The sequence below is a fragment of the Schistocerca americana genome, unplaced genomic scaffold, assembly GCF_021461395.2.
Source record: "Schistocerca americana isolate TAMUIC-IGC-003095 unplaced genomic scaffold, iqSchAmer2.1 HiC_scaffold_49, whole genome shotgun sequence".
NCBI classification, from domain to species: Eukaryota; Metazoa; Arthropoda; class Insecta; order Orthoptera; family Acrididae; genus Schistocerca; species Schistocerca americana.
The window spans coordinates 2427792-2444003 of NW_025726225.1; positions in this window are offsets into that span (position 1 = coordinate 2427792).

The following is a 16212-nucleotide window of genomic DNA, read 5'->3' on the forward strand; positions in this document are numbered from 1 at the left end:
TGATTCTCTCGACCGTCAGTACGGGTTGTATGTCTCTGCCCTGCTGCCCCCCGGAGTCCGCTTCCGTCGCCTGCTTCGACAATTGGATTTTGCCCTCCCTACCACCTTCAGAGAGGGTGAGAGCCCGACACCACCTTGGCTCCAGGCTCTGGTTCATATTTCTCTCGACCTCAGCTCACTCCCGAAGGAGGGTACTCCGGCTGCAGTGTATTGCTCATGGTTTGTCGAACTTCGTGCTCGACTTGCCGGTCACACCTTTATTTACACCGATGGCTCCAAAACTGACGATGGTGTTGGCTGTGCCTTTGTCGTCGGGGCCGCCACCTTTAAATACCGGCTCCTCGACCAATGTTCCAGCTTTACGGCCGAGCTTTTTGCTCTCGATCAGGCCGTTCAGTATGCCCGCCGCCACCGCCATTCATCGTACATACTCTGCTCTGACTCACTCAGTGCTCTTCAGAGCCTTGGAGCTCCCTATCCGGTCCATCCCTTGATTCAACGGATACAGCAGTCCCTCCATTCTTTCGCTGCTAATGGTTCTCCTGTCAGCTTTCTGTGGGTTCCCGGACATGTAAGAGTGCCTGGGAATGAGGCTGCGGATGCTGCAGCCAAGGCTGCAGTCCTCCTGCCTCGGCCAGCCTCCCATTGTGTCCCATCGTCTGATGTTCGTGGGGATGTATGTAAGAGGCTTGTGTCGTTGTGGTGGGATGCTTGGTCATCCCTCCAAGAAAACAAGCTCCGGGCAGTCAAACCACTCCCAACTGCTTGGACAACCTCCTCCCGACCATCTCGGCGAGAGGAAGTCCTTCTGACCAGGTTGCGGATTGGGCATTGCCGGTTTAGCCACCGCTCCCTGCTCTCCGGTGACCGAGCCCCGCAGTGCCCTTGTGGCCAGGCATTAACAGTGTGCCATGTTTTATTGTCGTGTCCCTGTTTTATTCAATTTCGTGTTGTCCTGTCCCTGCCATCTACTTTACCAGATGTTTTAGCTGATTACGCTCGAGCAGCTGCTCGTGTTCTGCGTCTTATAACTTTAACTGGCTTATCCAAAGACATTTAACCTTTTTACTTATTTTATCTGCATCCTTGTCAGGTCCTTCTGGTGTCCCCCCCCTTCCCCTTGAGTTTTACTAGATTCCATGTGCTCTAACAACAGTGACTGGGCGCTAATGACCTCAGCAGTTGAACGCCCTTAAACCCCACAAAAAAAAAAGCTCGTCTCCATCCTCTTTCACAATTTGAGTAGGCGTGATGCCCACTTACTCGTTCAACACTTGGTTGATTCTGGGTTGAAAGGTGATAGGGTTACTCATTCCTGCTACCAATGGAAAGAATATTTCATCTTCCAAGAGAACCACATCAAATATATTGCTTTAATTCGTGGAACCACTTTGCCTCGTGAACGTCTCTCTTCAGAGTCTTCGCCTCAGGAAGTCATGCATATCACCAGACTACATATTGCAATGATGCAAGGTTTCAGTTTGTGATAAAGAAGGTCCTGGATTTGTTGGAGACACTCTATGAAACGGCATTGCCTGACATAACCACACTGTCCGGTATGCTAATGGGCACTGCAATAATGGAAGTGGAGGATGAGCAAGATGGGAATCTTCGTCTGGAGTTTAGCGTCCATTGTTTAGGAGAATATGCTAGATTATAGACTAATAGCATTGTACGCTTCCTCACGTACATTTTAGAGTAGTTCTGCTTTCTGTTTCTTCATGCCAGGTCTTTCGTGGGATTCAGTACACGCAATATGTCAGCATTGAACGGAATATGTCAGCATTGAACAGTTGACTGGTGTTGACATCTTGCTCTTCTATGAACGCAGAATTCATGGGAAACTTTCGTAGTGACTGCACAGTACGCAAAGATGAGTAACTCATGGATGAGTGACGAGTAGTACAGGCGATATAATGATTTATCTAAAATCATTTACCTAGATGTAAACCACCTCTGTTGGTTCGCCGCACAGCAGAGCCAGCCATTTCCAGGGCCCCAATGAATGTGTGAAGGAGAAACTGCCAGACTAAAGGATAAGATCCGTGAACCAGGTGGGGATGCTGGTGAAAGAAAGATCTTGGCCTTAGAACTGGCGTATCTCGCCCATTTGCATGATGAAGTCAGGTGCCAATATATTAACTTTGGGATGGAGCCCTTTTGTGGGAGTGGGCTCTCTGGACACGGCTGGGGAACAAAGAGCATTATACGAGGTGCATTCAAGTTCTAAGACCTCCGATTTTTTTTCCGATGAAACTGGCGTTACTTCTCGACGTAATCGCCCTGCAGACGTACACATTTTTCACAATGCTGACGCCATGATTCCATGGCATCGGCGAAGGCTTCTTTAGGAGTCTGTTTTGACCACTGGAAAATCGCTGAGGCAATAGCAACACGGCTGGTGAATGTGCGGCCATGGAGAGTGTCTTTCATTGTTGGAAAAAGCCAAAAGTCACTAGGAGCCAGGTCAGGTGAGTAGGGAGCATGAGGAATCACTTCAAAGTTGTTATCACGAAGAAACTGTTGCGTAACGTTAGCTCGATGTGCGGGTGCGTTGTATTGGTGAAACAGCACACGTGCAGCCCTTCCCGGACGTTTTTGTTGCAGTGCATGAAGGAATTTCTTCTTCAAAACATTTTCGTAGGATGCACCTGTTACCGTAGTGCCCTTTGGAACGCAATGGGTGAGGATTACGCCCTCGCTTTCCCAGAACATGGACACCATCATTTTTTCAGCACTGACGGTTACCCGAAATTTTTTTGGTGGCAGTGAATCTGTGTGCTTCCATTGAGCTGACTGGCGCTTTGTTTCTGGATTGAAAAATGCCATCCACGTCTCATCCATTGTCACAACCGACGAAAAGAAAGTCCCATTCATGCTGTCGTTGCGCGTCAACATTGCTTGGCAACATGCCACATGGGCAGCCATGTGGTCATACATCAGCATTCGTGGCACCCACCTGGATGACACTTTTCGCATTTTCAGGTCATCATGCAGGATTGTGTGCACAGAACCCACAGAAATGCCAACTCTGGAGGTGATCTGTTCAACAGTCATTCGGCGATCCCCCAAAACAATTCTCTCCACTTTCTTGATCATGTCGTCAGACCGGCTTGTGGGAGCCCGAGGTTGTTTCGATTTGTTGTCACATGATGTTCTGCCTTCATTAAACTGTCGCACCCATGAACGCACTTTCGACACGTCCATAACTCCATCACCACATGTCTCCTTCAACTGTCGATGAATTTCAGTTCGTTTCACACCACCAAATTCTGAAAACGAATGATTGCACGCTGTTAAAGTAAGGAAAAGTCACCATTTTAAGTATTTAAAACAGTTATCATTCTCGCCGCTGGGGATAAAATTGTATCTGCCTTACGGTGCTGCCATCTCTGGGACGTATTGACAATGAACGCTGCCTCATTTTAAAACAATGCGCATGTTTCTATCTCTTTCCAGTCCAGAGAAAAAAAAATCAGAGGCCTTAGAACTTGAATGCACCTCGTATTCTGCCCTGTAGAAACATTAAGTAATGCCACAGATTTGGTATGGAATGTTTGAATCACGCGCAAAAACTACTCCGAGCAATGTTGTCATGGATTTCCATGTTAATGAAAGACTGTAGAGATGTCCTAGATTCCAATGCAGTCCATGAAGGCTGTCTAGATTGGTATGTGTGTTGTGGACCTCTCCAAACTCCACATGTACCGCTTTCAGTATGAGTTTGCGAAGCCAAACTTCGTCAATCCCAAGTTAAATTGTATGGATGTAGTCAGTTTAATCTACTGGGTTAAAGACAGGGATCCATGTGAAACAATTAGATACTCCTGAAGAACTGAGAACTTCTGGACACACAGCTAATAATCCTTTTGAAATAATACCAGAAAACAAGTAGGTTATTGGCGTAATCAATGATGAAGTGAATGGATCACAGAATGTGGAGTTTGTTGGCACTCATATCAAACATATGCGAGTACTGTGTAGATGCAGATGCCGCCCAGTGGCGGGCTAATGGTGTGCATAGTGTGGTCTCAAATGTTATCTCGATAGAGAATTAGTGTGCCTGCTTTATGGCATTGGTGCGGCTCCATAAACGGTCAGTATATAGAGATTTCATGAGGGCTGCTGCATCATAACATACGGTTCATCTGTGCAGATTAACAAATGACACTATGTGATCAAAAGTATCCAGACATATGGCTGAAAGTCACGTGAAAGTTCTTGGCGCCCTCGATTGGCAATGCTGGAATTTAATATGGTGTTGGCCCACCCTTAGCCTTGATGAGAGCTTCTCCATTCAGGCGCTGGAAGGTTTCTTGGGAAATGGGAGCCCGTTATTCATGGAGTGCTGCACTGAGGAGAGGCATCGATGTCGATCGGTGAGGCCTGGCACGAAGTCGGCGTTCCAAAATATCCCAAAGGTTTCTATAGGATTCAGGTCAGGACTCTGTGCAGAACAGTCCATTACAGGGACGTTGTTGTCGTGTAACCACTGTGCCACAGGCCGTGGCTTAGGAACAAGTGCTAGATCAAGTTGAAATACGCACTCACCATCCCCAAACTGCTCTTCAACAGTGGGAAGCAACAAGGTGCTTGAAACATCAATGTAGGCCTGTCCAGTGATAGTGGTACGCGAAACAAGGCGTGCACGCTCTCTCCATGAAATACACGACCACACCATAACAACACAGCCTCCGAATTTTACAGTTGGCATTAAACACGCTGGAAGATGACGTTCACTGGGCATTCGCCATACCCGCACCCTGCCATCGGATCGCCACATTGTGTACCGTGACTCATCACTCATCACATCGTTTTCCCACTGTTCAATCGTCCAATTTTTACTCCCTTTAAACCAAGTGAGGTGTCGTTTGGCATTTACCAGTGTGATGTGTGGCTTATGAGCAGCTGCTCAACCATGAAATCCAAGTTTTCTCAAATCCTGTCTAACTGTCATAGTACTTGCATTGGATCCTGATGCATTTTGGAATTCTGGTGTGATGGTCTGGATAGATGTCTGCCTGTTACACATTACGACCCACTTCAATTGTTGGTGGTGTCTGTCAGTCAGGCGAGGTCGGCCTGTGCGCTTTTGTGCTGTACGTGTCCCTTCCCATTTCTACTTTACTGTTACATCGTAAAAAGTGGACCTAGGGATGTTTGAGTCTGGAAATCTCGTGTACACACGTGGCACCCAATCGCCTGACCATGTTCGAAGTCCGTGAGTTCCGTGGAGCGCCCCATTCTGCTCTCTCACTATGTCTAATGGCTACTGAGATAGGTGATATGGCGTACCTGGCAGTAGGTTGCAGCACAACGCACCTAATATGAAAAATACGTTTCTGGGGTTGGCCGGATGCTTTTGATCACATAGTGTAGTAAATAGACGCATTGTGTGTACATCAAATACATACCATTGTAAATAAAAATGAAAAATATTAATAAGCAAAAGACAGTAAAAATGTATTACAAAAACAAAATTGTTTATAATCTGTTGGTTAGTTTATTGTAGGGACTATAATAGTTACATTCAAACCCTGCCGCTAGATAATTATTAGTTGCAGCAAACATGAGTTTCTTCCCAGTAATGCTCAGACTTCGAATGGAAAAGCCTACACAGTCGACTTAGTTATTAAGGGTTATAATGAGGGGGAGGGTGGGGGGGACGAAGGTGAGCTCGGATCATATTAGTCCACCTTGGTTTCCTACTATTTTATTGTGCTCCAATTGGCTGAGAGACGTGGAGTGGTTACATGCGAGTTTTAAGAATATATCAAATAACCTTCATCGAGTTACGTCATGATCTTGAATATAACTCGTACAATTGCCTAAGGAATGCGGTTAGTTCCCGTGGATGACCTTGATAAAATCCCAGTGGTTTCCTGTTAGAAGGGGAGTTATCTTGAATATAAATTGGCGAAGTGGGTAATCTGACGCTGGATGTTCAATAAGTGGTAAGATTATCTTCCCTGAAACATGCATTGCTATACTGTTGCCCTTTAAATCGCGTCCCCTTAGATCCTGTTCTCTGTAGATGCCTGTCCCTTTAAATTTGGAACATACGCTGCTATCCTGTCCCCAGACAAAGCTTATTTCACTCACATGTGACACTTTTTGGGGATAGAATTTTCAGTATCATAAGTGCATAACATTTTTGTAATTAAATGATGACTCAAGGAACCAGATTCCTGTGTACTGTAGCATAATTTTTACATGTCAGTAAATAGTTCATTAATTGTAACAAAAGTTCCACCTCATTTTGCCACTGAAGTTATATTTTATGGTGGTTTTCGTTTTGAAATGAGTTTTCCTCCGGTATTAAGATGAGCAATAAAAGGAAATGCATATTAACATTTTGAGGACTGAGCAGCTAGGGCTTAGTTCAAGCGACGGATCCTGTGATATTTCAGTTTCTTGACTTTGTAAGAGGGCGCTTTGCCTGTGAAATCCTGCAAACAAACAGACTTAGAATTAGAATTTGTTATATATGCCTTAATATGAAAAAATTTCAGACATTTTAGAAACGAAATCCTGTTTTATTAGCACCAGGGATATTCTTAGTGTTGTGGTTAATTATGTTTGTGACATTACTAGTAAATTACATTATTACGTTGTACAATGTGTGCTCATTCATTTCTTACAGTTCCATACACATAAAAGGTCGAGAAGACAAACGATGTTGCCCTTGGCGTTAGCAGAGGAGGTAAGTGTTTTTGTAGATTATTCAGTCACTTTCGGGGGGGGGGGGGGGGGGGCGGGGGGATATTTAACAACTAAAATATGCAGAATTGATATTGCTCAATGAAACTAACTGAAAATGTAATTTTACATTGATGATTGGTTACATTTACCTCATTGTGTAGAATTTCCAAAGATTTTGGAAAATGAATCTGTATATCACAATCTTCAAAATAGTGCATGGCATCTTCTCTCGCATTTGTGGAACATCATTACTTTGTATTTAAGTTTTTAGTGATTGTATTTCTTTTACATGGTTAATTTCTTGGAAAATGTACTTTTGTATTTTCTTCATAATTGCTAGGAAATCGTATCATATTGCTCAAAAGTGTAAGTTGTCTCACATTTTTTCACTTGACCTTCTTTGTCAATGAGTTACGTTGAAAAATGAAAAACATAGTGGTAGGACACACAGATGTTAAAGGTATTTTCGGTGTCTTTTATGTATGGTCTGTTATCTACAATACTTATAAAAGCAAAAATACTTGACAGTATTTATAGGTTGCTAATATTTTATCTTATTGTCGATGTACACACATAAAAAAGTTCTGCATCACCGCAGTTCCCAGAACTCCTGGAATTAGACGTTGACTGTGGATGTTGTATTACAGACAGTCTGACTGTTCAGGGATATCACTAAACCCACCCAAAGATGTAAAGAACCATGCATGAGCAACACCTGTTACACAGAGGGGGCCCGACAACCGATCAATTCTAGTCATTCCACCAGGAAGGAGGTACATGTTGTGTGTAGGTTAGCCATGTCCAGACAGTCAATACTGCGCTTTGCTCGCTTCCACATTGTTACTTTGTGCCAGGAAGGGCTCTCAACAAGGGAAGTGTCCAGGCGTCTCAGAATGAACCAAAGCAATGTTGTTTGGGCATGGACGAGATGGAGAGAGAGAGAGAGAGAGAGAGAGAGAGAGAGACAAGAACTGTCGATGACATGCCTCGATCAGGCCGCCCAAGGGCAGAGGATGACCGCTACCTACGGATTATGGCTCGGAGGAACCCTGAGAGCAACGCCATGTTCAGTAATGCTTTTTGTGCAGCCACAGGACATCGTGTTAAGACTCAAACTGTGTCCAGTAGGCTGCATAATGCGCAACTTCACTCCCAAAGTCCATGGCTAGGTCCATCTATGCAACCACGACACCATGCAGTGCGGTACAGATGGGCCCAACAACATGCAGAATGGACTGCTCAGGATTGGCATCACGTTCTCTTCACTCATAAGTGTCCCGTATGCCTTAGAGACAATCGTTGGAGACCTGTTTGTAGGCAACCCGGTCAGGCTGAACGCCTTAGACTCACTGACAAGGCAGTGCAGCAAGGTGGCGGCTCCCTGCTGTTTTGGGGTGGCGTTATGTGGGGCCAACGTACGCCGCTGGTGGTCATGGAAGGCACTGTAATGACTGTACAATACGTGAATGCCATCCTCCGACCGACAGTGCAACCATATCTGCAGCATATTGCCAAGGCGGTCGTCTTCATGGACGACAATGCGCGCCCCCATCGTGCACGTCTTGTGAATGACTTCCTTCAGGATAACGACATCGCTCGACTAGAGTGGCAGCATATTTTCCAGAAATGAACCCTATCTAACATGGCTGGGATAGATTCAAAAGGGCTGTTTATGGACGACGTGACCCACCAACCACTCTGAGGGATCTACGCCAAATCGCCATTGAGGAATGGGACAATCTGGACCAACAGTGCTGTGATGAAGTTGTGGATAGTATGACACGACGAAGGCAGGCATGAATCAGTGCAAGAGGACGTGCTATTAGGTATTAGAGGTACCAGTGTGCACAGCAATCTGAACTACCACCTCTGAAGGTCTCGCTGTATGGTGGTACAACATGCAATGTGTAGTTTTCATGAGCAATAAAATGGGGGGAATGATGTTTATGTTGATCTCTCTTCCAATTTTTTGTACATGTTCCGGAACTCTAGGAACCAAGGTGGTGCAAATCTATTTTGATGTGTGTACTTAGTTCTTGTTCATTAAACACGTTTTCCATATTTGGTCTCCCCTCCCCCCTCCCTGAGGCTTGGGGTTCTACCATAAGTTCATGCATGGCTTACACAGGACCCATAGTTATACCAGCCCTTTCTTCCTTACCGCTCTGCATTTATCCTCCTTTCCTCCCTGTCGTAACTCCTCCCACTCTGGCCCCTCTGGCCCCTCTGACCGCCCCTTAGTTTTCATACCTACAGTATGTTGACCTGGCCAGCCATCTGGTTTTCTGTGTTCCTTCCAGTTTTGTTGCCATTGCTTTTTCTTTTTGATCCTTCCTTGTTTAGTGTTTCTGGTCCCTCTTTGGAGTTTGACCTCCACTTATAAATTTTCTCTCTGTAGCGTGAGATAAACCATTTGGGGAATAACTCCCTCCTAGTACCTATGGCGTCGATACCTCTCCCCCTTCCTTCCCTGGGGTAGCTCCACATGGCATTCTCTCGTTCAACTCTCCCATTGGGCGTCTTCCACCCTCTGCCATTTCGTATTGGCCATACTAGGTTGACCCGTAGTTTCTTACCCAGCAGTGAGCCCAGCTCCCAATCCTCCTCACCTTGTAGTTGCGGGGCCTCCCCACCACCGTGATCCATATTTTGCTGGATTGCCCCTGTGTTTCGGCCCTTCTTACTACATATCCCCTCCAACCTTCCTTGTCCTGCGTGTTAGCAGATGATCCTCATATGGTAACATCTGTCCTCGGTTTTCTTCGCGAAAATGGTCTCTTCCGTTGTTCAAATCATGGAATATTCGTCTGGAACTGGAGGCCATTAGTTAGCGTTCACATTGCTTATGGAGCTGTTGGCCTTGTCTCCACAGTGGCCGGGTTCTTCTCCCCTTTTTCCCCTGCATTTTGCCTGGTTTCTCTGCCATTTTGATTCCCCTTTTTTGATCTTCTCGTGGTGTTGCCCACATTGTCACGATCATGGTATTGCGCATGCTACGGTGTTCTGTATGGTATGGTGTGGTGTATGATATGGTATGAATGGTGGAGCTGATGCCCCAAAGCGCATTGCGTATCTGTGACGGTCCTGCTCTCTCTGTTTGCTCCCACCCCATCCTGATCTTTCCTCTCCCTGCTGCCCTTTCATACCTTTAACCTCTTTCTTTGCCCATTTCACCTTCCCCTTGACTGACTGACTGTCCTTTGTGTTGTCTCTCCCTATTTCCGCCGCCTTAGATCTCAGGACTGATGACGTTGCTTTTTGGTCCCCTCCTGCCACTCCAGCCCATCCCCAATCAACCAACGAAACAACCAACATTCTTGATCTGCCCTTTACACTCCTTGATGTCGCAGTTTCGCTGTTTTGAACAAATATCTTCCGGTATGTTTCCTTAAAATTGAGTAATTTACTGTTACTAACTTTATGGTTAAGGATGTGAGATCTACGTTTTGTGAAAACTGCCTGCATGTTAATTCCACTACATAGGCTGACTAACAGCTACAGAATATGGAAATGGAAAACCGATCTACTGTAGAAATACAGTAGATTCTGTACTACCGCATAGCAGTGTTACTTCCTATACCAGAAATGTGTCTGTATAAATGGCGCAAGTTGAATACTTATTTAGTTTTTCTTTCCTTTTCCATATTGATTTTATTACGTTTTTTTACTAGGAAAAAGCTTCAGCGTATCCCATAAATACTTGTCTCTGAACGTACAATAGCAAAAATTGTACGCTAGACTTTTATACTGTCAAACCCTGTCTTGGAACCTTTCTCCTAGATAAGTCAGTACTTATCATTAAGTTCCTTCTTTTGAAGAATTTACGTAACAACATTATAACAGAACTCGCTCTGTCCATTCTTCATTCAATTTTGATTCTGTTGCTTACTTTTCTAAAATCTTGTCTTGGCTGCAAACAAACACCTACACTAGTCACACACGTCAGTAAATATTGTATTTATATTACATGTGCCCAGTACTTTGCAACCTCCAAGGCTCTTGGAGTGGCTTGCAGGAGATCAATCTTCGAACAGGATGTAGGGCACAAAAGGCACTGGAGCATGTGGCTTGTGGTTTGTTCTTGTCCACAATCACAGGACGTATCTTCTGTTATGAAGCCCCATCTCTTCAGGTTGTCTCTGGATCGTCTGATTCCTGTCTGTAATCTGTTTAAAGATTTCCATACCAGCCAGCTCTTGTTGCGTCCAGGTGGTAGTTCTTCAGCTTCTGGCGTCTGCAGGTGAGGCGTCGACTTCTTCTATAACTCCAGCCTTGCCTTCTCTGGTGAAATGGTGAGCTTCTCGGATGTTCTCTGGAAGCTCTTTCCTCTGGAAGCTCTTTCTCGATCTCAGCCGTTGCTGTGGTGGATTATGTCCGTGCAGTGGATGGGCACTGTCCTGTTCCACTTTCAGTCTCTCCTTGTTAGCAACCACTGTTCTGTGTACCCATGGTGGCGCTATTCCAGCCAGGCAGTAGAGCATATCAGTTTAGGTAGGTCTTAAGCAACCTGTGATCAACCTGCAGGTTTCGTTGAGAGCAATGTCTACTTGTCTGGCATGAGATGACCTGCACCAGACTGGAGAAGCATATTCAGCAGTAGAACAGCACAGTGCCATTGCAGAACAGCGAATAGTTTGTGGATGATTCCCACTGTGTCCCCGCTACTTTGCGAATTAGGTTGTTTCGAGCGGAGATTTTAATTTTAGTGTTCTTGCAGTGAGTTTTGAATGTCAGAGATCTATCGAGACTCCCAAGTATTTAGGTATATTATGATGATGATGATGATGATGATGATGATGATGATGATGATGATGATGATGATGATGATGATGATGATGATGATGATGATGATGATGATGTAGTTGGATGCCTGACCATGCAATCTGTAGCTCACGATTAGCTTCCCTGTTCCTTAAATGAAAGGAACACACTTGTGTCTTCGAAGGGTTTGGTCTGAGTTGGTTCCGATTGTAATAGTTTCACAATGTTCTAAGTGCTGTTGTCAGGTTTCTTTCTACTCTTTCAAAGCATGAGCTCTGTGTAGCAAGGACTAGGTCATCTGCATATAAGAATCTCTTTATGCCTGGGGTCAATGGCTGGTCGTTGGTATAAATGTTGAAGAGAAGTAGAGCCAAGACGCTTCCCTGAGGCAGACCATTTTTCTGCGCTCTCCAGCGACTGTGTTGTCCTTGAAATTCAACAAAAAAACCTGCGGTTTTGGAGGAGGGTGCTGAGTAGTCTAACGAGGTGGGCGTTCTTGATCATATTGTATAATTTTGCATGGAGTAACCGATGATGGACAGTATCATACGCTGCTGTGAGATCCACGAAGACCACATCAGTTACTTGACGGGTTTCAAAGCCATTCCCTATAAACTGAGTCAGATTCAAAAGTTGCCCTGTGCAGCTTCTGTTTGGTCGAAATCCTCCTTGTTCAGGTATGAGAATAGGGTCTATTACTGGTAGGATTCTATTCAGAATCATATGTTCGAACAGTTTATAAGGGTGACACAAAAGGCTAACTGTTCTGAAATTCTTGGGATGATTTGCTTCCTTTCCACGTTTCAGAAGAGCTATCACCCTGCTCTTTCGCCAGATCTTTGGTATATGGCACTGGTTCATGCAGTTGTTGAAAAGCTGCAGGATTCACTTTCTTGTTTCTGGACCGAAAATCTTGAGTTGCTCCATACGGAAGTCATCTACACAGGATGCTTTACCAGTTTTGCTCTCCTTAGTAGCCTTGTTTAATTCAGATATCTGGAATGGGAGAGTCAGGTTCCTCGTTTGTTCTTGGACCTCTTGCTGTACTTTCGGAACTTTGATTCTATGGCTTCCTTTTCCATTCATGAGCAGTTGGTTTGCTATCTGATCTGCAGTAATGCTGCAGTGTGATGTGGATCTGGTTGGGCCATTATTGAGGCGTCTCAATAATCTCCACGCTTTATGACTGTTTCTGATGAGATCAAGTTCTTCCGTCGTTTTAACCCAAGAATTCCTTTTGGATTCTTTCAGAGATGCAATAAGTTTCTTCCCAGCCAGTAGCATTGTCTCGTCGAATGGATCTTCTTAGAATAGCACCTTATACTCTGTAAATTGGGCAGTGAGTTCTGAAGTTAGACCAGGAATGTATGATGTTCGACAACCCCGAGGAATTGCAATTCTGGAGCACCTCTTTACAGCCCGCACAAAAGTGTCATATGAGTCAGGTGAAGGTTCAGTATTGGGAATTGCAGCGTCCAGCGTTTCTGTAAACTTCGGCCAGTTGGCTTTCCTGAAGTTTAACCTCCTTCTGAACGGAACTGTCTGTGGTCTAACTGCTGCGTTGAGTAGGATTGCAGACAGGTTTTATGCACTGTTGTGAGATGTTCTCGCTGCAAAATATCAGATCGGGGTTGTATCTGCTTTTCCATCTGCCACTGATGAAAGATGCAGTTTGCTTAGGGTCATGTATAAGGCTCAGATGGTTGCCTTCCGCCCATTATTGTAATACCATTCTCATCATCATGCTCATAGCCCCCACGTGGTGCTGTGACAGTTGAAGTCACCAGTCACTATTTGCGTGTGTTGACTATAAAAGTTATCTGCTAGATTGATTTTGAGATCAACGTCCGGTGGTTTGTATGCGGATGTGACTGTACAGCCTTTGATTTCCAAAGTTTCGACTACTTCTCATAGTGCCTGAAAATGTGAAATATTTCCCACGTCTTCAACAGCAGCATTCCAATTCACACCCGACCTAAGCAGTATCGGCATCCTTCCCTATTTGAACACAACACCCTACTCCTTGCTACACATCACGTATCAGTTGAACATACATAGATGTGAGACCTGTCCCGTCTGTCTTACCACTGTCACCTATTTTTGTCTCATCGTGGGTATCTCCTACAGTGTCAGAGGCAGGGCCACCCGTGAACGTGGCCACACAGTCTACTGACTCGGCTCCAACCATTGTGCCGCACCCCCCAGTGGGGCTTGCCACTTTTTGGCGGGTTCGTGCTCGGCTACCGTGGGGCCCCAGCCTTTGCAGCATTTTCTCCCTTCTGTGCTGCATGTATGTCCTCTCGCTATTCTTTTTCCCCTCCCTTGCGGAACATGTCTGGGGTATTACTGGGAATGTTCCGCATTATCTGTTCGTTTCCTTTTCCTTTCTTTGTTTACCTTCTCCTCTCGTTCCTCCGCTTGGGTGTTCGAGGGTCCTCGTTTTCTTCTTCCTCCCTGTGCACTCCCACAGGCTGGCTCACGCGTCTGATATGTAACAGGTGAGTGGGTAACGCGTAATTTTCAGCCCCGTGTCAGCAGGTAGAGTTGGCACGTACCCCATGGTACAGGCCAGGCCCAGAGAGGGATGATTGCCTGAGCTGCAACTTCCCAAATTGCCGTATGATTCCTCCGTCAGGTGTTGGGGAGGTGCGAACAGTCACCTAGGGCAGGTGCCCCCATTTGTGAAGGAGCGTGCCACCGGAGATGCTGGCAATCTTGGGGGATTTTCTCGCTGACGTCTATGAAACGTAAACGGTATGAGGCTAACGATTCAAAATCCCTTCCAACTGCACCACGGTTCCTCATGGTCTCTTATACTGAAGACAGTCAGTCCTTCGCCGTGGTAAATCCGTTTACTGTTCAGAAAGGTGTTGATGCAATTTTGAGCCCTGCTGCTTCTGATTCTCAATCGCAACAACCACTTACCACCTCACTTCTCCACAGCAACCCTGTTTGTGTCGAGGCCCTTGGACCTCTGAATTCTTCCTGAGGCTTTAATTACACTAGGCTGCTTGACTGTTTAACTGAGGCTGAAATCCAATCTTATCTCTCTGATCAGTGTGTCATTTCCATCCATCGGGTTATAAAAATGGTAGGCTTCTCTCTAATGCCCACCTGCACTATTTTTATCACTTTTGATATAGTGGTGTTTCTGTCCAAGATCAAAGCAGGCTATGAAATTATAACAGACAGTACATTTCGAACCTGATGTGCTGCTACCAGTGTCTTCGTTTTAACCACACTAGAACCTAATGTCGACACCCAGCCAAGTGTGTAATCTGTTGTAGGGATGTGCATGAGGGCAATCGTCTGCCTCCTTCTCTCCGCTGTATCAAGTGCAATGGCGGCCGTGCCGCCGCCTCTCTGTATTTTCCTGTGTTCCTTGATGCGTGGGCTGCCCAAGAGATCTGTGTAAGGCAAAAAGTACCTTACCCAGTCACTCGCAAGTTATTGGTTAGTCGCAAATAGTGTGTTCTCCCGTCTGGTACCTATAGTTCTGTTCTTAGTACGTCTAGATTCATGAAGGACATGCCCACACAGACATGCGACCTCAAATTCAGCTCTGAGGTTGTGAAATAGCCCAGTGTCATGGTAGCATCGCCATCCCCCCGTCCAGATGTGCAACAAGACATCAAACTTTCAGCTCAAGGGGCGAAGCCACCAGTTACACAACTGGTAGGCCAGAAAGGGCAGGAGTAGTACTCCCATGGAGACTTCCTACATCCCTCCAGCCCAACAACACCCAACTGTCCCTTTGCTAACCAGAAAGGCTTGAAGCAGTCCACCAAAGGCAAACGATCTTCCACTCCGCCAACTCTGCGATCCTCTTCGACAGTATTGCTATGTGACACCTTAGCCTAGCTGGCCTGAGTGTTGCCTGTGCGCACCACCAACCGTTTTTCTGCGTTGAACTCCATAGACCGACAGCACAAGCAAGCCAATGCTTCTGTGCACCCCATGGAGCGGGATCCTCCTGCATTTGTGCCCTGAAGCAGTGACTCTTCGCAGGCTGACACTCGGCAGCCACCGAGGTGACACTCCATCTCGTCCACATCGTGACTCTCCTCCACTCGAACGTTCGTGGCCTTTGGTCCCAAAAAGAGGATTTACGGCAGCTTTTAGCATCGCAGCATCCCCTTTTACGCTGCCTTCAGCAAACGAAATCGCACTCTCTCAACCACTTAAAGCTTTGATATTCCTTCCTGGGCCGTTTTGACCTTCCCCCTGGGGTCGGCAATCAATCTCATTGGGCTGTCATGCTGCTCGTAGGGGATGACGTTCGTAGTCTACCCATCTTCAAGCTGTTGCAATTCCCCTTTATCTTCCTCACCTGACTTTTTCCCCCTGTAACGTTTACATCCCTTAGTCATTTGATGTCACCAGGGCAAACTTCCTTCAGCTTATTGGGCAACTACCTCCTACATTTCTGCTACTCGGCGACTTTAATGAACACCATCCCCTTTGTGGTTCTCCCAGAACCTATCGGAGAGGTTCCCTCTTGACTGACCTTCTTAACCAACTCTACCTCTTCTGCCTTAACAGTGGAGCACCCACATTCCTTTCTGACTCCTCCCACACATATTCTCATATGGACCTATACTTCTGCACTTTCCAGCTCTCCCATCGTCTTGTGTGGTCCACTCTTTGTAACGCCTACTTGAGCGTCCATTTCCCATGTGCTATCAGTCTGCTGACTCCTACCTGACCTGTGTGCACACCGAAATGGTATCTTACTAAGCCGGACTGGCG